Source organism: Haematobia irritans, chromosome 5 (assembly GCF_050003625.1).
Source record: "Haematobia irritans isolate KBUSLIRL chromosome 5, ASM5000362v1, whole genome shotgun sequence".
NCBI classification, from domain to species: Eukaryota; Metazoa; Arthropoda; class Insecta; order Diptera; family Muscidae; genus Haematobia; species Haematobia irritans.
In genome coordinates this window covers 99,465,073-99,491,827 of record NC_134401.1, presented here as the reverse complement: position 1 = coordinate 99,491,827, position 26,755 = coordinate 99,465,073, and the positions used below count along the sequence as shown (strand labels likewise).

Below are 26,755 nucleotides of genomic sequence, written 5' to 3'. Positions count from 1 at the left end.
TAAAAAAGTGATTGAAAATAGTTAGTTAGGTTAAAGTGGCAGCCCGATTAAGATTCAGGCTCACTTAGACTATTCAGTCCATTGTGATACCACATTGGTGAACTTCTCTCTTAACGCTGAGTGCTGCCCGATTCCATGTTAAGCTCAATGACAAGGGACCTCCTTTATATAGCCGAGTCCGAACGGCGTTCCACATTGCAGTGAAACCACTTAGAGAAGCTGTGAAACCCTCAGAAATGTCACCAGCATTACTGAGGCGCTGAAAAACTTTTTGGTGTTCGGTCGAAGCAGGAATCGAACCCACGACATTGTGTATGCAAGGCGGGTTTAGGTTTTTTGCTAATGAAATCAATTAGTTTTTTAATCAATTAAAACTGTGATTTAAGGTTGAATTACATACAATGCGTTAACGCGTCCGTTGATGGAAGGGTTGATATTTTCTCTTTGAAGCACTCTAATCAAGTTGTTGCTTTTAAAGAGAAAATTAAACTTCACTCATCGGACGCATTAATGCATGGTAACAGGTTGGCTGATAAGTCCCCGGTCTGACACATAGATGGCGTCGCTAGTATTAAATGCGTATTATTTTTATATAGTACCAACCATCAAATGATTCGTGTCAAAATTTGACATCTGTAAGTCAATTAGTTTGTGAGATAGAGCGTCTTTTGTGAAGCAACTTTTCTTATTGTGAAAAAATGGAAAAAAAGGAATTTCGTGTTTTGATAAAATACTATTTTCTGAAGGGAAAAAATACGGTGGAAGCAAAACCTTGGCTTGGTAATGAGTTTCCGGACTCTGCCCCAAGGAAATCAACAATAATTGATTGGTATGCAAAATTCAAGCGTGGTGAAATGAGCACGGAGGACGGTGAACGCAGTGGACGCCCGAAAGACGTGGTTACCGACGAAAACATCAAAAAAATCCACAAAATGATTTTGAATGACCGTAAAATGAAGTTGATCGAGATAGCAGAGGTCTTAAGGATATCAAAGGAACGTGTTGGTCACATCATTCATCAATATTTGGATATGCGGAAGCTCTGTGCAAAATGGGTGCCGCGCGAGCTCATCTTTGACCAAAAACAACAACGTGTTGATGATTCTTAGCGGTATTTGCAGCTGTTAACTCGTAATACACCCGAGTTTTTCCGTCGATATGTGACAATGGATGAAACATGGCTCCATCACTACACTCCTGAGTCCAATCGACAGTCGGCTGAGTGGACAGCGACCGGTGAACCGTCTCCGAAGCGTGGAAAGACTCAAAAGTCCGCTGGCAAAGTAATGGCCTCTTTTTTTTGGGATGCGCATGGAATATATTTTATCGATTATCATGAGATGGGAAAAACCATCAACAGCGACCATTATATGGCGTTATTGGAGCGTTTGAAAGTCGAAATTGCGGCAAAACGGCCCCATATGAAGAAGAAAAAAGTGTTGTTCCACCAAGACAACGCACCGTGCCACAAATCATTGAGAACGATGGCAAAAATTCATGAATTGGGCTTCGAATTGCTTCCCCACCCACCGTATTCTCCAGATCTGGCCCCAGCGACTTTTTCTTGTTCTCAGACCTCAAAAGGATGCTCGCAGGGAAAAAATTTGGCTGCAATGAAGAGGTGATTGCCGAAACTGAGGCCTATTTTGAGGCAAAACCGAAGGAGTACTAACAAAATGGTATAAAAAATTCGAAGGTCGTTATAAACGTTGTATCGCTCTTGAAGGGAACTATGTTGAATAATAAAAACGAATTTTGACAAAAAAATGTGTTTTTCTGTTTTAGACCGTGTTACAGTTTTTTAGTCCAATTTTTTTATCTACATAGAACAAAATATATCTATAAAAATTTTTGAGGCGTGTGTCCAACACTAAAAATTTCCATAATTACGTATTTTTATTTCAATGAAAATAATGAACATTTATTAAATAAAAATTCAAAAATAACGCTCTGCAGGTATCTATCTATCTAATCAGTGTAAATGATTAGCATCAACTGTTCCGAAGATGAAATATCATATGATTGGTCAAATGTCATTCATAAATAACTCGTGTTCCGGTTCGTTCTTTCCTCTTTTACACGTCAAAGTATAAACTTCTATATTTTTCTTACTCAAAAGTTTACGATTGCCGAGCTGTGAAGTTAATTAAAACAGAAAAGTATTAATTCAAAGCAATCCACTTGTGGTTAAGATATACACAAATTTTAAGCTGCAAAAAATTAAACTTTATCACGCGAGTTAAAGGAATTTTAAGGTATTTTTTTGTTAAAGAATGAATTATGGACATTTCATTTTTCATTGGATAATATTTTTTCCGTACAGTATGTGGTCCAAAGATTTATGTCTTTGGATAACCCAAACTCAAAGTGATCGCCTGCATTGATGTAAAACAATAAGCGCAAAAAAATACGAATTAATACCCAAGCAAGATAAAATTTTGGAAGTGATACGCCAATTATTTCTTACCACTTTTTTTGGAAAATCAAAAAAAAAAATCTATACAAAAATACCTGAAAATTATAAAATTGTCAAGGCCTTCTATAGGCCCAAGGCCTTCCTGCCCTTAAAATTGAAATTCCAAATAATTGTCTTGTTGTGGAGAAGTAACAAAATTGCCAAAAAAATTGGATATTGCGTATTACCTTTTAATTTGGAGATCAATGAACATAAAAGAAGAATGAAAGTCTTCTCATAATTTACACCAACAACTACGCAGCATGTGCATTCCATTCAACACAAACAATTTACCCTATAGTTTGATTAAGTCAATGCTCTGTTCCGAATGGAGTCGGAAGAGAATTGAGAAACTACTCTGCTAAGTTTTCTTTTTTTTTACATCTGCTATGTTAAATTTTATGAATTAAAACTAACATTAATTGTAACATAATTTAAGCTCTCTCATCTTAGTGTAACATTTAAGTTTGATAGTCATTGCTTTAATGGCTTAAGTGATATTTATACTTAACATAATATTCTTTCATAACAAAGAAACAAACAAAACAACAAAAAGTGCATGACTGAATTTACTATGTAAATTCTTTACATAGCCCTGAATCATAATGGATTGTAGGGATACCTATGTTGAAGAAATTACATTGAAATTACATGAAATTAATGATATGATTACATTTGGTGGCATATTTTATTTACATCTATATTTTGAAATCTTTTACAGAACACGTATGGATTGAGCTCAATACATCGTTGAAAGCAATATGATATTTGAAGATTTTGTTTTTGCCCATATCATGTCCATCTATTACAGATCATCGCTATCCTCAACAGAGGATCTAAAAATGTAAGTCAAGCGCTTTATTTTTTTACATTTAACAAATTGGTTATATGAATTAACATACATTTTGGTATATAGAAATATACGTTCGATTAAATTCTTATTTTGGGAATTCATACATAAAATATAACGACATTTATTGTTAGGTTTAAAAATGAATTATTTTAATAAATGTGTATAAATTTGAATTGTACAGAAATGAGATAAATTTCTTCTAATTGGGAATGGTGTATTGCAAGGTAATATGTAATGAGGTAAAGTAAATTTATTCAAAACAGTTTAGGGAAATGAATAATAAAATATTTCGGGCGCGTAATTCATTTAGAGTAGAGGGTGGGTTTTGATAAAAGCGTCCTGGCGATAAAAACAGCTTTCGCCCATATACAGATATATACCAAATGTCATCGGTTGCGGGTTATTTCGATTTTTTCATATTTAGGCCAAAATGATTTTAAGTCTTAGAATGTATATATTTTTGATTTCTGTTGTTGCTAAGAATCCTTTTAGTTAGGTCAAGGACCCTCCCCGATCCGGCGAGCTAAGCCCCATTTTTCTTACATTCTAAGCTCGACCAGCAAAAAGGAAAACTGTTTAAATATTTTAAGAACATAAGGCAACAAAAGAGATGGCGCCCAACGAGTTCGCTTTTAGCCGAATTCGAGATTTTTCAAGTTTAGTAGGTTAGACCAGGATCAGGATATGCTATGATATTCTGCCCGTATGATGCAATTTACTTTCCCACAATGTTTATTTTACTTTTGTGCATACCAATTGAAGAATGTAAACTTCAATTTGAAGTAGCAGAAAAGTCTACGGTTTTCGAAAGTTTGTTAGTCGGATTTTAAAAGATAGCGTAATTTTTTTTTAATCTTGTGACAGCTGAAAGATAACCACATTTACAATTTAGAGTCAATAGTATTTTTCCTATTTTCTTAAATGTCAGTCAAGTGTTTATTCGGTTTAAATAAGGATAAACTTTAGCGATATTTTAGAAAATTCAAATTAAATTTCAAGTATTTGTTTTCTGTAGGAGGGCGATGTTCTTGGTAAATATCTTTGAAATATATTAATAGCTTTTACATACCAATTTAAGTATTACCTTGAAAATGCAGTATACCATTCCCACAAAATTAATGATATCGTTCACATCTAATTTTTTAAAATTTTTTTTTTGAAAATTGAGACTCGGTTATGTCAAGTAGAAGACGTAAGTCAAGAAGGCTAAATAAGTTGGAAGATTCATTAAGTGACACCGAAGTAAATTACACTATAGACGAAGAAGGGGAATTTCAAAATCCTTCCGTCATTAGACCTAGATTAGATATTAGTCCTATCGCGAATCGGACAAGAAGCAGGGGTAACCTGATCGATGTAATAGTAAGTCAAAAAGAGAGCATAATGCCAGATAATCCTAATCAAGTAGCAGGTGAAGTAGGAGCCACCGCTTCCAACTCGGGCAGTAACAATATGACCAATCTAGATGGATTAGAGGCCATGTTAGAGAGGGTAATGTCTTTAAATCATCGTTTGTATTTGGAGGAAGTGAGTAATCTAAGACGAACTTTAAGCGAAACGGTTGATAGTAATCAACCAAATGACCATAATACTAATGTTTCTCGTATATCTAATACATCTCAAGATCGTCATACACATAGAGGCCAAAGAAATGTGTCACAGCCAAATTCTTCGATGTTAGGTGAAACTTTGAGCGCTCCCAATGTTATTAAACCAATTTCAATGGACAAATGGAATGTTTATTTTGACGGAACGGAAGACGTAGAAGACTTTCTCTTTAAGATAGATACTTTGCGTAAAAGAAATAAGTATACACCCGAACAAGTATTGGCATGTTTTAATGTACTGTTAAAAGGGAAAGCAGAGTCGTGGTTTTGGTTTTATTCTAGGCAACATCCTGATGCTACTTATGATGACTTAACAACGGCTATTGTGAAGGAGTTTTCTAGGTCAGAAAATGACTGCGATAAGATAGTTAGAATGGTTCAGAAACATCAGGGACATAAAGAAAGTCTCGATGACTATTTTACAGCTATAGTAGATATGAATAGTAGATTGGATGAACCAATGAAAGAGCCGAAAATAATCGAACTTATAAAAAATAATGCAAAGGAGTCATTAGGGTCTTTACTGTTCTCATCTGACATTTTTAGCTTGGACCATCTTAGAGCAGCGGCTAGAAAGGCCGAAGCATTTTTGGGCCGTCAGAGTCAACTTCGCCAGCCAAAGCGTTTTGTGGCCGAAATGTACTCTTCTGAGGATACAGATGCATTACCAGATATGGGTGATATAGCAGATATAGCATACAAACATTATCATTCCAAAAGGCCGATTGATTTTTCCAAATTCCAGTGCTGGAATTGCGATTTAATGGGCCATTCGTTTTATGATTGTCCGTCTGATAAACGTAATTTATTTTGTTACCGTTGTGGTGCAAAAGGTGTAACTACCCCGCTATGTAAAAATCACTCGGGAAACAAGAACAGGAACGAAGACTAGAGGGAACTTCGTTCGAAACCAAAAACCCCTCGGTATTGAATAATGACAAAGAATTAAATCATGTGAATTTATTACGAAGGGAGACACAATTGGATAAAGATATAAATGTAACTAAAGAGACTAGGAGAACTTATAATTTGTCTCTTCATGAGAGGAAAATGAAATATATAGAGACACGGAATAGAATTTTTGGTAATGGTCTATCGAAGCGTATAGAGAAATGTAGGGAAAGATTTAGGAAACGACGAGGATTTAAAAAGATAATAGAATCCGCAGTTATCGATGATGGTGGTGATGAGAGACCATATGCAAAAATAAGACTAGGTGGAATAGTAGTTTATGGGTTGTTGGATTCAGGTGCATCGATAAGCGTATTGGGAATGAACAGCCAGGATATAATAGAAAAGTGTAACGCGCAAATTGCGAAATTTAGCAGTACCTTGAAAACGGCTGATGGCAGTAGACAGGATATTATAGGTTACACTGAAATACCTGTTACTTATAAAAATACAACCAGAAATGTTTTATTTTACATAGCACCTTCTTTGAGGCAAAAGGTATATCTTGGGGTTAATTTTTGGAAGATTTTTGATATTGCTCCTCAAATTTTTCTGTCTGAGATTTCTACAGGTTCCAATTCTCAATCTGATGACACAGAATCATTTCATATTCTGAATTCTCGACAAAAATTAGAATTGTCAAAAGTTATCGATGAATTCCCATCATTTTCAAAATTAGGTTTAGGTCGCACTAGCCTAGAGACTCATAACATCGATACGGGGAATTCTCCGCCATTCAAAATTAAGCATTATCCGATGTCTCCGCCTCGACAACAGGAGGCTTATGCTGAGCTGGATCGGATGCTTTATTTAGGCGTTATTGAGGAGAGTAACAGCCCTTATTGTAGCCCTATTGTTTTGGTCAGAAAACCTGGGAAGAATAGGCTCTGTCTCGACTCGCGTAAGCTTAATGAATTGACAAAGAAAGACGCATATCCCTTGCCACACATAAATGGACTTTTAAGTAGACTACAGGACACTCACTATATCTCGGGCATTGACCTTAAAGATGCTTATTGGCAAATACCCTTAGATGAGAGTTCAAAAGAAAAAACGGCATTTGCAGTACCTGGAAGGCCACTGTACCAATATACAGTAATGCCTTTCGGTCTCTGCAATGCTGCACAAAGAATGAGCAGACTAATGGATAAAGTAATACCCAGTCGTCTACGTGAAAAAGTATTTATATATCTAGACGATCTTTTAGTCTGCACATCAGATTTCGATACCCATTTAAGTGTGTTAAGGGAAGTTGCAAAATGTTTGAATTATGCTAATTTGACTATAAACGTCGAGAAGAGTCGATTTTGCCAGAAAGAAATAAAATATTTAGGATACATAGTTGGCCAGGGTACTCTTCGAACTAACCAAGAAAAAGTAGAGGCGATAACTAAATTTCCCTTACCGAAGACTGCACGACAGATTAGAAGATTCATAGGCATGACCGGTTGGTACCGTCAATTTATTTCCAATTACGCCGAGTTATCTGCACCACTGACCGACTGTCTAAAGAAACCCGAGAAATTTAGAATAACACCAGAGGCGGAGTTAGCTTTCACACGATTAAAAGAGGCCCTTACAACGGCCCCTGTATTGAGTCAACCGGACTTTTCTAGACCATTTACTATACAATGTGATGCCTCGAGAGTAGGAGTAGGCGGTGTATTAGTTCAGACAGATTGTACCGGGCAGGAGCACCCCATAGCGTATGTGTCTCAAAAACTTAACAAGGCGCAAAAAAATTACACAGTGACTGAGCTTGAGTGTTTGGCCGCAATAGTGTGTCTTAAACGATTTCGACCCTATGTCGAGGGTCTTCAGTTTAAGATTATCACCGACCATAGTAGTTTACGATGGCTCATGTCACAAAAGGACTTATCCGGAAGACTAGGTCGGTGGAGTCTTAAGCTGCAGTCTTTTGATTTTGAAGTCGAATATCGAAAAGGCTCTGCTAATATTGTGCCAGATGCCCTTTCGAGAGTGCATGACGTGGAGGAAATAGAGACAGAAATGCCATTTGAAATTGACTTGAATTCTAATCATTTTTCATCGACGGAATATAATGACCTTAAAGACAAAATTGAACAATTTCGGGACAATTTTCCAGATACTTGTATTTCCGATGGATTCGTTTATCAGAGGGTGAAATTCAGAAAAGGGGAATGTGAGGAGGAAGATTTATTATGGCGTTTATGGTTGCCCCGAGGAATGAGAGATGAGGTTATAAGAAATTGTCATATCTTTAACTCATGTCACGGTGGTTTTGCAAAAACTCTAAACAGAATACGAGAAAAATATTTCTGGCCTAAAATGGCCAAAGATGTCAAAATGTTTATGGCTGATTGTGATACGTGTAAATCTGTGAAACCTACAAATCAGATTTTGAAACCCCCTATGGGGCATCAGATGAAAACAGAACGCCCATTCCAGCGTATCTATATGGATCTTTTAGGTCCATATCCACGAACTAGGCAGGGCAATAGTATGGTTTTTGTAGCTTTAGACCACTTCACAAAATATATTTTTCTCAAACCACTGAAAAAGGCAACCTCGGCGGCTATTATATCTTACGTTGAGGAAAATATTTTTCACCAGTTTGGGGTGGCACAATATATACATACGGATAATGGCAAACAATTTGTATCATCTCAAATGGTTGATTTTCTAAAGGCCTATGGCATAACGCATATAAAAACAGCCTTATATTCTCCACAGGCTAATTGTTCTGAACGAACCAACCGCGAATTTTTAGTAAAATTGAGGGTTATGATAAAAGAGAAACAATCTAACTGGGACCAATATGTGTCAAAGATAGCCAGTATTTTACGAAGTGACTACCACGAATCTTTGAAGTGTTCTCCTTATTTTGGCTTATTTGGGACCAATATGGTACAGCATGGGTCTGCATACCCCATCTTAGAACGATTAGAATCGATACAGGACAACCAGATAAACTTTGTACCTAATGACACCAAAATTGGCATGATACACGACAAAATTCGCGAAAATTTGATCATAGCGCACGAAAAAGCTTCAAAAGTTTACAATATACGATGCAAGGATATTCAGTTTAAGGAAGGGCAGGAAGTATTCAGGAAAAATCGTACCCAAAGTGACTTAATCAAAGGTGTCAATGCGAAATTATTACCACCATATCTGAAATGTAGAATACGCAAAAGGCAGGGATCTTCACTTTACCATTTAGAAACCTTAAATGGCAAATATATTGGCCTTTTTCACGCTAAAGACATAAAAGCGATTTAATTTCTGAACTTGAATGGTGATATTAGCCCGGCTATTTGGAATCTCAGGGTGTAGTCGAGCCCCACAAAAAAAAAAAAAACTATTTTTCCTTATTTCCAACCTCAGCATTTCGGTTTTCAAAGAAGGTTTGTTACAGTTTTTTAGTCCAATTTTTTTATCTACATAGAACAAAATATATCTATAAAAATTTTTGAGGCGTGTGTCCAACACTAAAAATTTCCATAATTACGTATTTTTATTTCAATGAAAATAATGAACATTTATTAAATAAAAATTCAAAAATAACGCTCTGCAGGTATCTATCTATCTAATCAGTGTAAATGATTAGCATCAACTGTTCCGAAGATGAAATATCATATGATTGGTCAAATGTCATTCATAAATAACTCGTGTTCCGGTTCGTTCTTTCCTCTTTTACACGTCAAAGTATAAACTTCTATATTTTTCTTACTCAAAAGTTTACGATTGCCGAGCTGTGAAGTTAATTAAAACAGAAAAGTATTAATTCAAAGCAATCCACTTGTGGTTAAGATATACACAAATTTTAAGCTGCAAAAAATTAAACTTTATCACGCGAGTTAAAGGAATTTTAAGGTATTTTTTTGTTAAAGAATGAATTATGGACATTTCATTTTTCATTGGATAATATTTTTTCCGTACAGTATGTGGTCCAAAGATTTATGTCTTTGGGTAACCCAAACTCAAAGTGATCGCCTGCATTGATGTAAAACAATAAGCGCAAAAAAATACGAATTAATACCCAAGCAAGATAAAATTTTGGAAGTGATACGCCAATTATTTCTTACCACTTTTTTTGGAAAATCAAAAAAAAAAATCTATACAAAAATACCTGAAAATTATAAAATTGTCAAGGCCATCTATAGGCCCAAGGCCTTCCTGCCCTTAAAATTGAAATTCCAAATAATTGTCTTGTTGTGGAGAAGTAACAAAATTGCCAAAAAAATTGGATATTGCGTATTACCTTTTAACCCATATTGACCCAACGTTCGATTTTTCGAACACTATTTTAATACCTTTTCCTCGATTTTTTTCGTAATGTTTTTGATAATATAACAAACATTAATTCACTGTAGATTAAATTTTGATACCTCATCTATACGATTCAATTTTTTTTTCAAGTCCAGTTGGATATTTTAACTCTTTTGGCACCGTTTTAAAAATCTTATTTTTTGTTATAATATTGCTCGGCGGTTAATTCTACCAAAATCCACAAAATTTCAAAAATTAATGATGCAGTTTTCTTTAAAATTGTTTAAATTATTTGTAATAATCGTTAAGCTGTGAAAAATGTTTGATATCTACGAACAATCTATTGATGTATGCGAGTGTTCGATTAATCGAACACTGGGCACTATTTAGCATTTTGCGTTCTAAGTTTTGTTTATGATTTTCGTTAGCTTTTTTCTTTTTTGGCGGTTGCTTCTAGATTATATTAATCAGTTTGTTCTGTTATTCTTCTATGTTAAGAATGTCAAATGTCAAATATAAACGTTTATGACAGAAAGAGCTGAAATTCGTAACGGTATTATAGAAAAAGAAGAAAGTGAACAAGTGTTTTGGTTTCTATTGTGATTTGATACTACAAATAAAATTTTACTTTGTCGCTGGCAAGACAATAAGGAAGTAACCATTGCGAATAATTTTGATCAAGTAGTTCCAACGACATCAGTAAAAAGGTGGAAGAAACAAACATTCGAAAAAATGAGGCGACTATAGAGCCAGGTCGATTTGTGAACTACAATCCACCCCACCTATTAAAAGAATATAATTGTGGAATGAGCGCAGTTGACATTCACGACAACGTAGTTCAAAACTACAGCGTTTCCATTATGCACAAAAAATGGTATTGGCCATTATGGATTTGGATGCTAAATTCAGCTTGAGTCAATAACATACTTGGAAACTTGCATGTTTTATAAACCGGTATGAAAACAAACCAATTACACCACAAAAGGATGTTAGAGTAGATATTGCGTACGCCCTATTGATGACGGGTGAAGTACAAGAACAATCTGAATTTCAATACAACCTGGATGATTCTGTTAGCGGACAGCCGGAAAATCTTCCCCTAATAAAAAGGAAACATCTCATTGCGAAAATCGCAGAAAATAAAAACGTCGATGCAAGCACTGCCATAAACCAGTTTCTTTTTTATGTAAGCGATGTAATATTCCACTTCATATAAATTGTTTTGAAATATATCACAAATAGTAAGATAAATAATTAGCTTATTTTACATTATCTTTTTTAAATTTTTTACATTTTTAATATTGGAAAGAAAATAAAAATAAAACACTATAAAAAAACTAAGATTTTATTTTGTTTTATTACAACATGACATCAAGCCTTACAAACTCTAAAAATAATTGAGTTAAACTATAATAAAATTCTGATAAAAAATCATAATAATGTTTTTATTACATACTTTGTAAAAATGCTAAATACTGCCCAGTGTTCGATTATTCGAACACCCTATATCTCAAAAACTAAAATTCTAAGAAAAAATCTGATGCCAGATTTGAAGTTTTTGGAACAAATTACCCTAGTATACGAAATTTGGTGAAAAAAATCGAAAAAAAAATTCGCTTGGGCGTTAATGGGTTAATTTGGAGATCAATGAACATAAAAGAAGAATGAAAGTCTTCTCATAATTTACACCAACAACTACGCAGCATGTGCATTCCATTCAACACAAACAATTTACCCTATAGTTTGATTAAGTCAATGCTCTGTTCCGAATGGAGTCGGAAGAGAATTGAGAAACTACTCTGCTAAGTTTTCTTTTTTTTTACATCTGCTATGTTAAATTTTATGAATTAAAACTAACATTAATTGTAACATAATTTAAGCTCTCTCATCTTAGTGTAACATTTAAGTTTGATAGTCATTGCTTTAATGGCTTAAGTGATATTTATACTTAACATAATATTCTTTCATAACAAAGAAACAAACAAAACAACAAAAAGTGCATGACTGAATTTACTATGTAAATTCTTTACATAGCCCTGAATCATAATGGATTGTAGGGATACCTATGTTGAAGAAATTACATTGAAATTACATGAAATTAATGATATGATTACATTTGGTGGCATATTTTATTTACATCTATATTTTGAAATCTTTTACAGAACACGTATGGATTGAGCTCAATACATCGTTGAAAGCAATATGATATTTGAAGATTTTGTTTTTGCCCATATCATGTCCATCTATTACAGATCATCGCTATCCTCAACAGAGGATCTAAAAATGTAAGTCAAGCGCTTTATTTTTTTACATTTAACAAATTGGTTATATGAATTAACATACATTTTGGTATATAGAAATATACGTTCGATTAAATTCTTATTTTGGGAATTCATACATAAAATATAACGACATTTATTGTTAGGTTTAAAAATGAATTATTTTAATAAATGTGTATAAATTTGAATTGTACAGAAATGAGATAAATTTCTTCTAATTGGGAATGGTGTATTGCAAGGTAATATGTAATGAGGTAAAGTAAATTTATTCAAAACAGTTTAGGGAAATGAATAATAAAATATTTCGGGCGCGTAATTCATTTAGAGTAGAGGGTGGGTTTTGATAAAAGCGTCCTGGCGATAAAAACAGCTTTCGCCCATATACAGATATATACCAAATGTCATCGGTTGCGGGTTATTTCGATTTTTTCATATTTAGGCCAAAATGATTTTAAGTCTTAGAATGTATATATTTTTGATTTCTGTTGTTGCTAAGAATCCTTTTAGTTAGGTCAAGGACCCTCCCCGATCCGGCGAGCTAAGCCCCATTTTTCTTACATTCTAAGCTCGACCAGCAAAAAGGAAAACTGTTTAAATATTTTAAGAACATAAGGCAACAACCGGGAACTTATCAGCCAACCTGTTATGTAACTTAAACTTAATCCTATCATCTTCGTGTTTGAAGATATTTCAATTAAAAAATATTGGCATAAATTAATTTCATGATTAAACAAGAACATTTTTTCTGTGTATATTTCATTGTCAGATTAGACGGGAAGTGCTTATAATTCCGAATATTTATTTGTTCGGAATTTTTAAATAATTAAACGCCAATTGATGTTTGAAGAACAGTCAGGAGTCAGTTGTGTCAGGCATACCAATATCTGCTATCAATAACATTAAATTTCTTTTTGCAATATTTTTTGTTTTACAGAACGGCCAAGGTATGATTACCATATTTTTATCAATTATTGTGGCATTTTTTGCATGTCTACTGATCGAGTATCCACTTGGCCAACTAATTGATGCCCTTATGATAAATCTAAAGCAAAGGCCAAGAAATGAGATTGCCTCAACACTTAAAATAGCCAAGAAATATGATGAAAAACGCAGGAAGATGGGAACTTGGATCCCATCTCTCTTCTCTTCCAAATCAAACTCAAGCCACGAGTGTTCAGGTAGCAGCAAACAAACAGGTAATTAAATATTTTGTCAATTTCTTTATTTCATTTATTTAATCAATATCTTTATTTACTTCCGGTATCAACTGCAAAAACGAATTATAATTTCTCATTATCACAATATTTTAAAATTTGGATTACATTCTTTTTTCTTATTAAGTCATCCATTATTCAAATTGCAATTGCAATGAAAATGTACTAAAAAGTACTAAAATCACATTTTCGATTGAAAAACTTTTATATACCAAAAAAGGTTCTCGCGGAATAATTTCAAAATTATTCCGCTCAAGCGGATATACAATGCATTTCTCTGATATAAAGTATTTTTCCTTGCGCAAAAGTCGATAAACTTTACAAAGAAGTCGTTTTGTCCTTATAGTTAAGTGGATTGACTTAAAATTGGGTATACTAACATGTAAGAAAATTTCGGTTTACTAAGGTCAACTTCAAAATTAATGAACTCATCTGTAAATTTGTTCACTTTTAACCATAGCATAAGTTTTACTCGTAGTCGGGTCTGAATTTGGAAATTAAAGTTGTCATTCACACGTTTTTAATGGACTTTTAATGCACATGAAGAAAAAATTTCTCAATTAAAATTTGATTCTTAGAATCAAGTACTCAAAACCCAAGTTTAAAAGAGAATTGTGTCTTCAATGTGTCCTTACATCAATTCTCGGCATCTTTGGCTCGGAACCAATACAAAAGTCACTAGTGTAAGGACAAAGTCTTTGGAACCACGCATGATTTTTTCAGTGTAGTGTATTGAGAAGTAGTGTAGACAAGCGTTAAACAATTAAAAAAAAAAAAACAAATATATACGGCCGTAAGTTCGGCCAGGCCGAATCTCCCTCCACCATGGATTGCGTAGAAACTTCTACGAAAGACTGCCATGGACAATCGAATTACTTGGGTTGTGTTATCTTAAAACTTCTTAACATCGTTTTCTAAATTGTGAGTTAGTCCATACTAGAGGTGTGCACGTGACACGAAATTGTCGTGACTCACGAAAACTTTAGTGACTCACACGTGAGTCGTGAGTCACGCTAAGGAAAACGACGTGAATATGCGTGAGCGTGATTAACCAACCAAATGTCGTGCGTGACCGTGATTCGAATTTCGGAAAAACACGCTCACGAAAATAATCCCGCTTACGAATATAAAATGCTTAGGGGTTGAATTCATTTATAATTTTTGTGATATCCTAGATGTTAAGAGTTTTATAACGCTCTCGATTTTAATCATACTCATGTTTTCAGTCAGTTTTCAGTAGGTAAATTACTCATAAAATTATTCGTGAGTCACGAAATTTTTCGTAGTGAGCCAGAATTGAAATATGGAGGTCGCTTATATGGGGGCTATATACAATTATGAACTTGATATGGACCAATTTTTGTATGATTGGGGATCGATTTATCTGATGGCTATATATAACTATAGACCGATATGGACCTAGTTAGGCATGGTTGTTAACGGCCATATACTAGCACAATGTACCAAATTTCAACTGACTCGTATGAAATTTGCTCCTCCAAGAGGCTCCAAAACCAAATCTCGGGATCGGTTTATATGGGAGCTATATATGATTATGGACTGATATGGATCACTTTTGGCATAGTTTTTAAATATCATATACTACCACCACGTACCAAATTTCAACCAGATCGGATGAATTTTGCTTCTCCAAAATGCACCGTAGGTCAAATCTGGGGATCGGTTTATATGGGGGCTATATATAATTATGGACTGATATGAATTAATTCCTGCATTGTTTTTGGATACCATATACTAACTTCAGGTACCAAATTTCAACCGAATCGGATGAATTTTGCTCTTCCAAGAGGCTCCGGAGGTCAAATCTGGGGATCGGTTGATAATTATGGACCGATTTCGACCAATTTTTGCATGGATGTTTGAGGCCATATATTTACACCACGTACAAAATTTCAACTGAATCAGATGAATTTTGGTCTTCCAAGAGGCTCCGGAGGTCAAATCTGGTGATCGGTTTATATGGGGGCTATATATAATTATGGACCGATGTGGACCAATTTTTGCATGGTCATTAGAGACCATATATTAACACCATGTACAAAATTTCAGCCGGATCGGATGAAATTTGCTTCTCTTAGAGGCTCCGCAAGCCAAATTTGAGGGTCCGTTTATATGGGGGCCATACGTAAAAGTGGACCGATATGGACCAATTTTTGCATGGTTGTTAGAGACCGATATGGCCCATTTGCAATACCATCCGGCCTACATCAATAATAACTACTTGTGCAAAGTTTCAAGTCGATAGCTTGTTTCGTTCGGAAGTTAGCGTGATTTCAACAGACGGACGGAATTTCACCACGACCCAGAATATATATACTTTATGGGGTCTTAGAGTAATATTTCGATGTCTTACAGACGGATTGACAAAGTTAATATACCCCCCATCTTATGGTGGAGGGTATAAAAATAATTAAGCTCATTATTAGCGACAATTTAATGTCGAAAGTTTCTTTGGTTGTAAAACAATGACAAATTTCGTTCTTTCGGTGTACCTAGCTTTATTCTCACAGAAGCACATATCAAAATTTTATTACGGACATGTAATCGCAATTTGTAATAGATATTACATACCAGGTTTTATGATTAAATTCGTCTTGATCATCTAATGAAAAAGTAGACCTAAATATTGATTATATTAATAATTCTAAAATATTTTTTTTTTTAAATAAATTTTAACTTTTTTTCCATTTTCAGATTTGCAAAAAGAACAAAAGAAAGATCATTAACATGGGAAAAGTAAAAATATTTGATGAGTACCTATATTTAGGATTTAAGTGTGACTTTGTTAAGTTTTGTTAAATAAAATGGCTCGAATTGTTAATTGTCTATTAATTTCGATTTCATTCGTTCATTTCATTTCATTTCATTTATTTATTGGCATAATAATACAACAAGTATGAACTTATAGGCTGTACTACAAAATGATTGGACATTACAGAATTATTTGCTAGAACATAAAAAATACCTAAAAGAAAATATAATTATAATTTGTTTTAAAATTGACAAAGAATTTAATAGAAAATAAAAATATACATATATTATTTTTTTTTTATTAAAGTGCTTAGTCATGCACTAAACTAATAAAACAGCTAAAAAAATTAAAACAATAATAAAAATAAGAACATAAAAACAGTCATACACACAAATACGATTTTTTTGCAAAATTAAAATTTGAGAAAAAACAAGTATATACGGCCGTAAATTCGGCCAGGCCGAATCTTATGTACCCTCCATCATGGATTGCATAGAAACTTTTACCAAAGACTGTTTTCTATAGCAATAAAATTTGACAAAATTTTCTATAGAAATAACATTTTGACAAAATTTTCAATAGAAATAAAATCTTGATACAATTTTGAATAGTAATAAAATTTGACAAAATTTTCGCGACAAATTTCATACGAACACCCAAAAAAAGTGAACCCACCATGGAAGAAAATATAGGTTTATTTTAGAAAATTTTAACTAAAATAATTTTCTAATTGCAACATGTTACAAATAAGTTTATAATTTTTGTCAAATTGATGAAAATTTATTAAAAATAATTAATTTTTTTCTGGTATGTAAGAAAATTTCATATTTTGGAAGAAAAAATTGGATTTAAAAATTGTTAAAATGTCTTTAGCGCTGTACGAAGTTCAAGACAGGTACAATTTTAGTAAAATTTACTCATTTGAGAGAATTATGAACTCAATTTAAGCAAACTTCTGCCATTTTAGGAAAATATGAACTAATTTATTTTTTAGTAAAAATGTGCACTATATTTGTATACAACTTTTTTTCATATTTTTAGTTCACATCATTAAATTTATCAAAAAATTATTCAAATAAGGAACATTTGCTCATATTGTGCAAAATCTAACTAAAATCAACTAATCTTCATGAACTAAAATAAAGTTTAGTTGGCATCAGAGCCCCTTTTTTCTGGGTGAAGGATATTTAATATTAGTGATCTAGAATTTCATTCTGAAAATGAAGATAAAATTGAACGAATTCTCCAATACAACAATTTCCCACAGCGAACGATATTTCAACTTTTATCGAAAGTAAAAGCCAACCAGCATAACAACCAAAAATTGACTAATGATAAGTATTCAAAATTATACAAACCAGTGACGTATATACCAAACTTCTGCGAGAGACTGTGGAAGTCTAATATATACAATAAAGAAAAATACCAACTCGCGTTAAAAACTACTAATACAGTAAACGGATTATTTAGTAAAACCAAAACAAAAATTAAGAATGAAGTCCAACACAACGTAGTATATAAGATAAAATGCAACGGTGACAAATCCAACTTATGCCAAAAGTTATATATTGGTACAACAATGACAAAATTAAAAACAAGATTGTCTTCACATAAATCGGAATTAAAAACAACAGACAAGCCAATGGAACAAAAACAGCACTTGCGGCCCACTGTACTTTGACTGGTCACAAACCTAACTTAAACGACGTAGAAATCCTAAGCAAGGAAAACAACTACAGACGAAGATTTACTCTGGGGATGTTACACATCATTAACACTCCAATTAACGAGAGAATAAATTATAAGAAAGATATTGAGAACTGCGCGAGAATATATCGGCATACGATACAAAAACACAAGAGAAAGTAATCACCAGTAGAAAACCAGACAGCGAAGTAACAAGACAGCGGAGAAAATGTAATTAATTTTTGTACAATTTTGTTATTGAAAACGGTTATGACGAAGTCAACCGAAATATCGGAAAAAAACAAGAAACCAACAATTTCAAGTTTAATTTATAGATCTATAGCCCGGATTATGAGATAAAAAAAGAAATAAAATTTTGACAACATTTTCTATAGAAATAAAATCTTGACACAATTTTGTATAGTAATAAAATGTTGACAAAATTTTCTATAAAAATAAAATTTTGACAAAATTTTCTATAGAAATAAAATCTTGACAAAATTTTCTATAGTAATAAAATTTTGACAAAATTTTCTATAGAAGTAAAATTTTGGTAGATTATTTTTGGGGATCGGCTATATATAACTATAGACCGATATGGACCAATTTTGGCATGGTTGTTAGCGGCCATACACCAGCTCAATGTACCAAATTTCACCACGTACCAAATTTCAACCGCGTCGGATGAATTTTGCTCCTCCAATAGCTCCGGAAGTCAAATATGGGGATCGGTTCAAATGGGGGTTATATATAATTAAGACCGGTATGGACAAATTCCTGCGTGGTTGTCAGAGACCATATACTAACACCACGTACCAAATTTCAACCGCATCGGATGAAATTTGCTCATCCATGAGGCTACGGAGGTCAAATCTGTGGATCGGTTTATATGAGGGCTATATATATTTATGTACCGATGTGAATCAATTTTTCTATGGTTGTTAGAGACCATATACTAACACCAGCCGGATCGGATGAAATTTACTTCTCTTAGAAGCTCCGCAAGCCAAATCGGGGGATCGGTTTATATGGGGGCTCTATATAATTGAGGATCGATGTGGATCATTTTGTTCATAGTTGTTAAGGACCATATACTTACACCATGTACCAAATTTCAGCCGGATCGGAGGAAATTTGCTTCTCTTAGAGGCTCCGCAAGCCAAATCTGGGGATCGGTTTATATAGGGGCTATATATGATTATGGACCGATATGGGCCAATTTTTGCATGGTTGCATGGTTGAAATTTGCTTCTCTTAGAGGTTCCGCAAGCTAAATCTGGGGATCGGTTTATATGGGGGCTATATATAATTATGGACCGATTTGGACCAATTTTTGCATGGTTGTTAGAGATCTACTAACCTACTAACACCATGTACAAAATTTCAAACTGAATAGGATGAATTTTGCTCCTCCAAGAGGCTCCGCAAGCCACATCTGAGCGTCGGTTTTTATGGGGGCTATACGTAAAAGTGGTTCGATATGGCCCATTTGCAATACCATCTGACCTACATCAATGACAACTACTTGCGCCAAGTTTTAAGTCGATAGCTTGTTTCGTTCGGAAGTTAGCGGGATTTCAACAGACGGACGGACATGCTTAGATCGACTCAGAATTTCATCACGACCCGGAATATATATACTTTATGGGGTCTTAGAGCAATACTTCGATGTGTTACAAACGGAATGACAAAGTTAATATACCTCCCATCCTATGGTAGAGGTTATAAAAAGAATTAAATCAATCCATAAAGGTAAAGTAACATCTTATTTCCCTCTTGAATTGAGGGAATAAGTTCTGCGTTCGCAGACTTAATGGTATATTAGTCCACAGTCGTACAGCAATTATAAAATATTGTCGATCTGAAACCAAATGAAGGGATCTAAAAGGTTTCAAACATCGTAGTCTCGGAGATTGCGTAAACATTAATCGTTCAAACAAATATTTTGGCTCAGAGTAATGAATAATTTTATGTAACGATTGAACGACATACTATAAAAATCTTTCGCATAGCATGATATACTCTGAAACCTGCTAACCATTTAATTTTATCGGAGGTAGAGCATTGATATCGCACCCGTTTCTGGAGACTACTAAGCACTTAGTATTCAAGGGATTTAATTTGAGACAATTGCATGCAGCCCATCTATGTACTCGTTGCAGGTTCCTATTTATGTTTTCAATACACGAAGCAAAATTCGAGTCATCACACGAAAAGCATAGCTGAACATCATCAGCATACTCGTATATGTGAATTACAATTTTTTCCACATTCAAAGAGTTTTGTTAATCATGACAGCAAACAAATTTGATAAAATAATAGTTTAGTCTGCTTAAAAAGCTCAGCAAAAACTGGGTAACCATTTTTCCATGATTCCTCCAAAACATACCATTGTTTTTAAAATTGTATAATACTATCATTTATACTGCAAAATTACATAATAGAATATAGCCAAGCCTTGGAGTAGAGTATACACAAAAAAAACACTATAATTCAATCACGAAAATAAAAATTTTTTAATTGAAATGTCTTCAGTCACAAAAATGGTTACTCATTAAAAATAAATATTTGATAAAAAACTTAATTGATTTGATATGAAAATTTCAATTAATTTTTTAATTGATTCAATTAAAAATTTTATTGATGTTGATTAAAAAATTCAATTAGTTTTTTAATTGATTCAAATAATTATTTAGTTAAACTTTAATACAATTTCCAATTCGTTTTTTAATTAAATCAGTTGAACAATTTATTGAGTTTTGCAATCAACATCAATTAATTATTTAATTAAATTGTTAATTGGAACAATTAATTGTTTAATAAATACCGCAAACATTCTCCCTCATATTCTTAACCAATTTTGTGCTCTTAGTTTGATCAAAACATTGATTGTATCAATTATTATTTTAAGTAAAGTCGTACCTATTTTCAGTCACTTTCTTATACCTTTGAAATGGACATTCATACAAAGACTATAGCTGGTATTATATAGGTTTCTTTTTTGTACTTTTTCTCTCCATAGATTTTATAAGCTAACAAGTGAGTAAAGTAGAAAGTCGGGCGGGGCCGACTATATCATACCCTAAACCACCCCCAGTGAAGTAGTAAACATAAGCATTTGGGGGTATCATTGGTATAGGTTTGGGAGATGAACCGCATTTCCTTATTTATGAAGATTAAGGAGTACATGTTTATTGCAATTTTATCACAATCTGAACAAAAACGCCTGATATTAGGAGCTATACGTGGTTTTACACCTACAGAGTTAGGCTAGATTAGGTATAGTGGCAGCCTGATATATCAGGCTCATTAACCTGTTCAGTCCATTGTGATACCTCAGTGGTGAACTTCTCTCTTATCACCACTTCTCTCTTGCACCACTGTGGATCCCACCTACAGAATTAGTAGGTCACTAATATTAAGTCAATTATTAAAAAAAAAAATAGGAAATCGCTCAATTAGTGTGGATAATGTAGCCAAATTTGTTCAAATCGTGCAATATATTTATGTAAGAGCTATATGTAAGTCTAAGTTCGATCGGCTAATGCATCTAAATTTGAAAGTTGAGTGACATTTGTCAATAAATAAGAGAATTATGGACAAATTTGGGAATATCGAGCTGTGCATATATATGCGGCTATACCTAAATATGAATCGATTTGAATGATATTTTGCAGGTTTGATAGATACCAGAGAAGGTTACCTTGTGGTAAGTTTAAGTAATATCGGTTAATAAATAAGGTCACTATGGTCAAAATTAATTAGGGTCAAATTTTTCAAAATTGGGCGATACATATTTGTGGGAGCTATATCTAAATCTGAACCGATTTAGATGATATTTTGCAGGTTTGATTGATTTACGGTAGATTACCATTTGCTGAACTTGAGTAAGATCGGTTAATAAATGAAGCCACTATGGTCAAAAATAAGGTTCTTAGGGATAAATTTTTGAAAATCGGGCGCTGCATATATATGGGAGCCATATCTAAATCTGAACCGATTTGGACGACATTAAGCAGGTTTGGTTGATACCACAGAAGGTTCCTTTGTGTTAAATTTTAGTAAAATAGGTTGATAAATAAAATAGGTTGATAAGAGTAATAAAGCGCAACGTAACCCCATTTGTCGAAATCGGGCGATACATATATATGGAAGCTATATCTAAATTTGATCCGATTTCTTCCAAATTCAATAGCGTTCATCCTGGTGCCCAAAAACACTTTGTACCGAATTGCATCAAAATCGGTTAATAATTGCGACCGGAATCCTGCGAACAACAAATACATGGACAGACGGACGGACGGACACCAAGAGCTCAACTCAGGAGGTGATTATAAGTCGATTGGTATATATTTTATGGAGTCTAAAATCAATATTTCTGGTAGGCACATTTTTTGGCAGATCAAAGTTATTATACCCTGACCACTATGCATTAGCGTAGCTAGACAATTTCCATAGGGGGGGGGGGGGGGGGGCTATAGCCCCCCTAGCTAAAACTTATAGACTGAACTTATAGATTCAACTAATGTTTTATTTCATAAAATTGAATAAAAAACAAGTATATACGGCCGCAAGTTCGGCCAGGCCGAATCTTATGTACCCACCACCACGGATTGCGTAGAAACTTCTACGAAAGACTGTCATCCACAATCGAATTACTTGGGTTGTGGTATCTTAAAACTTCTTATTCCTGCATGGTTGTTGGATACCATATACTAACATCACGTACCAAATTTCAACCGAATGGGAAAAATTTTGCTCTTCCAAGGGGCTCTGGAGGTCAAATCTGGGGATCGGTTTATATGGGGCCTATATATAATTATGGACCGATATCGACCAATTTTTGAATGGGAGTTTGAGGCCATATATTAACACCACGTACCAAATTTCAACTGAATCAGATGAATTTTGGTCTTCCAAGAGGTTCCGGAGGTCAAATCTGGTGATCGGTTTATATGGGGGCTATATATAATTATGAACCGATGTAGACCAATTTTTGCATGGTTGCTAGAGACCATATACTAACATCACGTACCAAATTTCAGCCGGATCGGATGAAAGTTGCTTCTCTTAGAGGCCTCGCAAGCCAAATCGGGGGATCGGTTTATATGGGGGCTATATATAATTATGGACCGATGTGGACCAATTTTTGCATGGTTATTCGAGACCATATACTAACACCATGTACCAAATTTCAGCCGGATCGGATGAAATTTGCTTCTCTTAGAGGCCTCGCAAGCCAAATCGGGGGATATGTTTATATGGGGGCTATATATAATTATGGACCGATGTGGACCAATTTTTGCATGGTTGTTAAAGATCATATACTGACACCATGTACCAAATTTCCGCCGGATCGGATGAAATTTGCTTCTCTTAGGGGCCTCGCAAGCCAAATCGGGGGATCGGTTTATATGGGGGCTATATATAATTATGGACCGATGTAGACCAATTTTTGCATGGTTATTAGAGACCATATACTAACACCATGTACCGAATTTCAGCCAGATCGGATGAAATTTGCTTCTCTTAGGGGCCTCGCAAGCCAAATCGGGGGATCGGTTTATATGGGGGCTATATATAATTATGGACCGATGTGGACCAATTTTTGCATGGTTGTTAGAGACCATATACTAACACCATATACCAAATTTCAGCCGGATCGGATGAAATTTGCTTCGCTTAGAGGCCTCGCAAGCCAAATTTTGGGGTCCGTTTATATGGGGGCTATACGTAAAAGTGGACCGATATGGCCCATTTGCAATACCATCCGACCTACATCAATAACAACTACTTGTGCCAAGTTTCAAGTCGATAGCTTGTTTCGTTCGGAAGTTAGCGTGATTTCAACAGACGGACGGACGGACGGACGGACATGCTCAGATCGACTCAGAATTTCACCACGACCCAGAATATATATACTTTATGGGGTCTTAGAGCAATATTTCGATTTGTTACAAACGGAATGACAAAGTTAATATACCCCCCATCCTATGGTGGTGGGTATAAAAATAGACAAAATAGTCCAAGACGCGTCCTGAAATGTAAGTTTACTCCGTTCATACGTTTTGATCAGAACTGGGACTGGTCCATACACACCAGGGAGTAGTCCTGTACCAGTTCTGTGGTTGATCCATTTCCCGTAGGATAGTTCCACACTTTTCCCAGCAAAAAATTGAGAGTTGTTCTAAAGGCACAACTTTAGAAGCACTTCCAAAAATGTCTTCACAAAGAAGTTAACTATTTTAACTACACAGGAAGTTTTTTTACTTCATTTTTTTATATTTTAATTTTTTGTTTTCTTTTTTCAAATAGTTTAAAAAAGAGTAAGAATAAATAAAATGGTACAAATTATTCAAATTTTGCAACAAAAATGCTAAATCCATTATGGAAAAATCGATAATATTTGAAAATATTGGAGGGAAAACGTTTCAAACAAGCGTTAGAATGCATTAAAAATCATAAAAAAGCATAAAAATTATTTATTTGGGAAAATATCACAAAATTTTTAATTCGCATACAAAGCACTGAATTCGGATCACACCTTAAGAAGTGATGCAAAATCCTTGCAACGGTTGTTGAAACAGTGGACATTCGTTCTATGACAAGTTCATATTACATTCATCGCTTCTCCGCCAATTTTGTACCACTTCCAGACCCAAAAAGAACATTTTCACTTCTTTTTTGGCAACACTTTTTTGGTGCATTATTAAGATATTAATTTATGAAAGAATAGTTTTAATATAAATTACTATTTTTTATTCAACTAAATCATAAGCAGTGTTGCCAATTTGGTGCTTTTAACACCAAATTTAGTGCTTTTTGATTTCTAAAAAGCACCAAATTGCCTTTTTGGTGCCTTTTCAAAAAAAGCACCAACTTGGTGCTTTCTGGCATTTTCATTTAGTGCTTTTGGTGCTTTTTTTTTATTTTGAACAGTATTAAGTTTAATTGATACAAAAATTTTGATTAGACTGTCAAGAGCCGAAGAAACCGAAATTTATTGCCAAATATAGAATTTGATTGTTAGGAAGTTGGTATTGATTATTTTTTAATTAATATTGTTATTTAGGGTATTCTGTAGGAACGTCGAGCGATGAGTGTCGAATTTTTGAATTTGGTAAAGATGTCATTAAAAACGTTTGTATTAAATTCAAAAAAGCACGCACAACTGAAATAAGCAATAGACTCTTTCCATATATTAATATTTTGAAAGGTGAAAAACATCACTGATCAAAATGAATTGGACGAAAGCATTAAAACTGATCAAGGTGTATACTTGAATAGCGGTTCATAATGGTGAGTACTAAGTTTGAGTGTTGTCGCTAAAGTGAAAACTATTTCAGTAAAAATGGGCATACAATTATGCATATTTGCTGCAAATTTTATTATAACTTGATGGGGAATAACCAAAAGCAAATTTTCACAAAGTTTGCTAAAATGACTATTTTAGCGGCTAAACTCGATCTTAATACCCCTCTTAATACATCTTCGGAAGTTTTTTTTTTAGTAGAGCATTTAATTTTCGATTTTGTGGTGGAAGGTGGTATGTTAGAATTTATAATATTTTTTTTTGGTGCTTTTTGGCCTTGGGGAGTTGGCAACACTGATCATAAGTTCAACCACAGCATTATTTCATAAATATCAGACTTCTACCACAACCCAAGTAATTCGATTGTGCATGAAAGTCTTTAGTGGAACTTTGTGCGTTGTACGAGTATATACTTGTTTAATTTTTATAAAAATGTAAAATCGTAAATAGGTTTTGAAATTCTGGGGGGGGGGCTAAAATTTTTCTATGGGGGTCTAAGCCCCCTCCCCAGAGGCCTTCCTACGCTTATGCCACTATGTGGTTTAGGGTATAAAAAGCGCTTATTATCGTAAGGTCATTTGGTCACAATACCGGAATCAGGTTTCCAGAACAAACTCATATAGCTCTTCAACTAATTGAGGTAGGTCCTGATGTTAGTACAAGTTTATTTTAATAGTGAAAGGATTAATTGACTTTGTGTTTCTATTTGGATTTAAAAAATGATTGTCTCCTTTATTAATAATTGAAAAAATTCAATCATTTTTTTTCTTAACTGACGTAGTCTTCGGAGTTTCAATGACCTAATTGACGTAATATTTCAAGTTTGATTAAAAATTTTACTCACTTTACTCACTTGTATCAACTAATTTTTCAATAGAAAAAGTTTTCAGCTTCAATATTTTGGTGATATTTTTTTTTTCTGTAAACCCAGAAAACACTCTCATTATCCGGTAATCTTGCAGGTAATCCTAATCAAAAAGTAGTAACCACCAATAAATTGTAATCGACCAGATTATGTTTTTATAAGCATGTCCTAGGACGAAAGAACTTCAATCCGGGTATGACGTCGACCATGAAATAAGTAGGAATATGTAATCTCTTATTCGTAGATATACCCAAGTTTAAAAAATAACCACTTATTGTCTCAGGTAACCAAATCTCGAAAGTAATTACTACACAGATTACAATGGATCAAAATATGGGGAATAATTGCCGCAATGCTGTAAGATGAACAATATATAATATGATAAGGTAATTAATTTAAAACACAATTATTATATTTGTGAAGAAGTTTCCTAAATGGAAAATATACCCTCCACCAAAGGATGGGGGGTATATTACCTTTGTCATTCCGTTTGTAACACATCGAAA

General features: G+C 33.9%; 1 long non-coding RNA gene and 1 pseudogene across 1 annotated transcript; both read left to right on the top strand.

Annotated features, from left to right (window-relative positions):
• Positions 1–16,466, top strand: part of LOC142238147 (nose resistant to fluoxetine protein 6-like) — a 52,392-nt pseudogene extending 35,926 nt beyond the window's left edge.
• Positions 1,803–3,501, top strand: LOC142238148 (uncharacterized). The gene is made up of 2 exons (XR_012722663.1): positions 1,803–2,255; positions 3,177–3,501. It is a non-coding gene; the product is annotated as an uncharacterized LOC142238148 (long non-coding RNA).
• Positions 16,467–26,755: the final 10,289 nt, after the last annotated feature.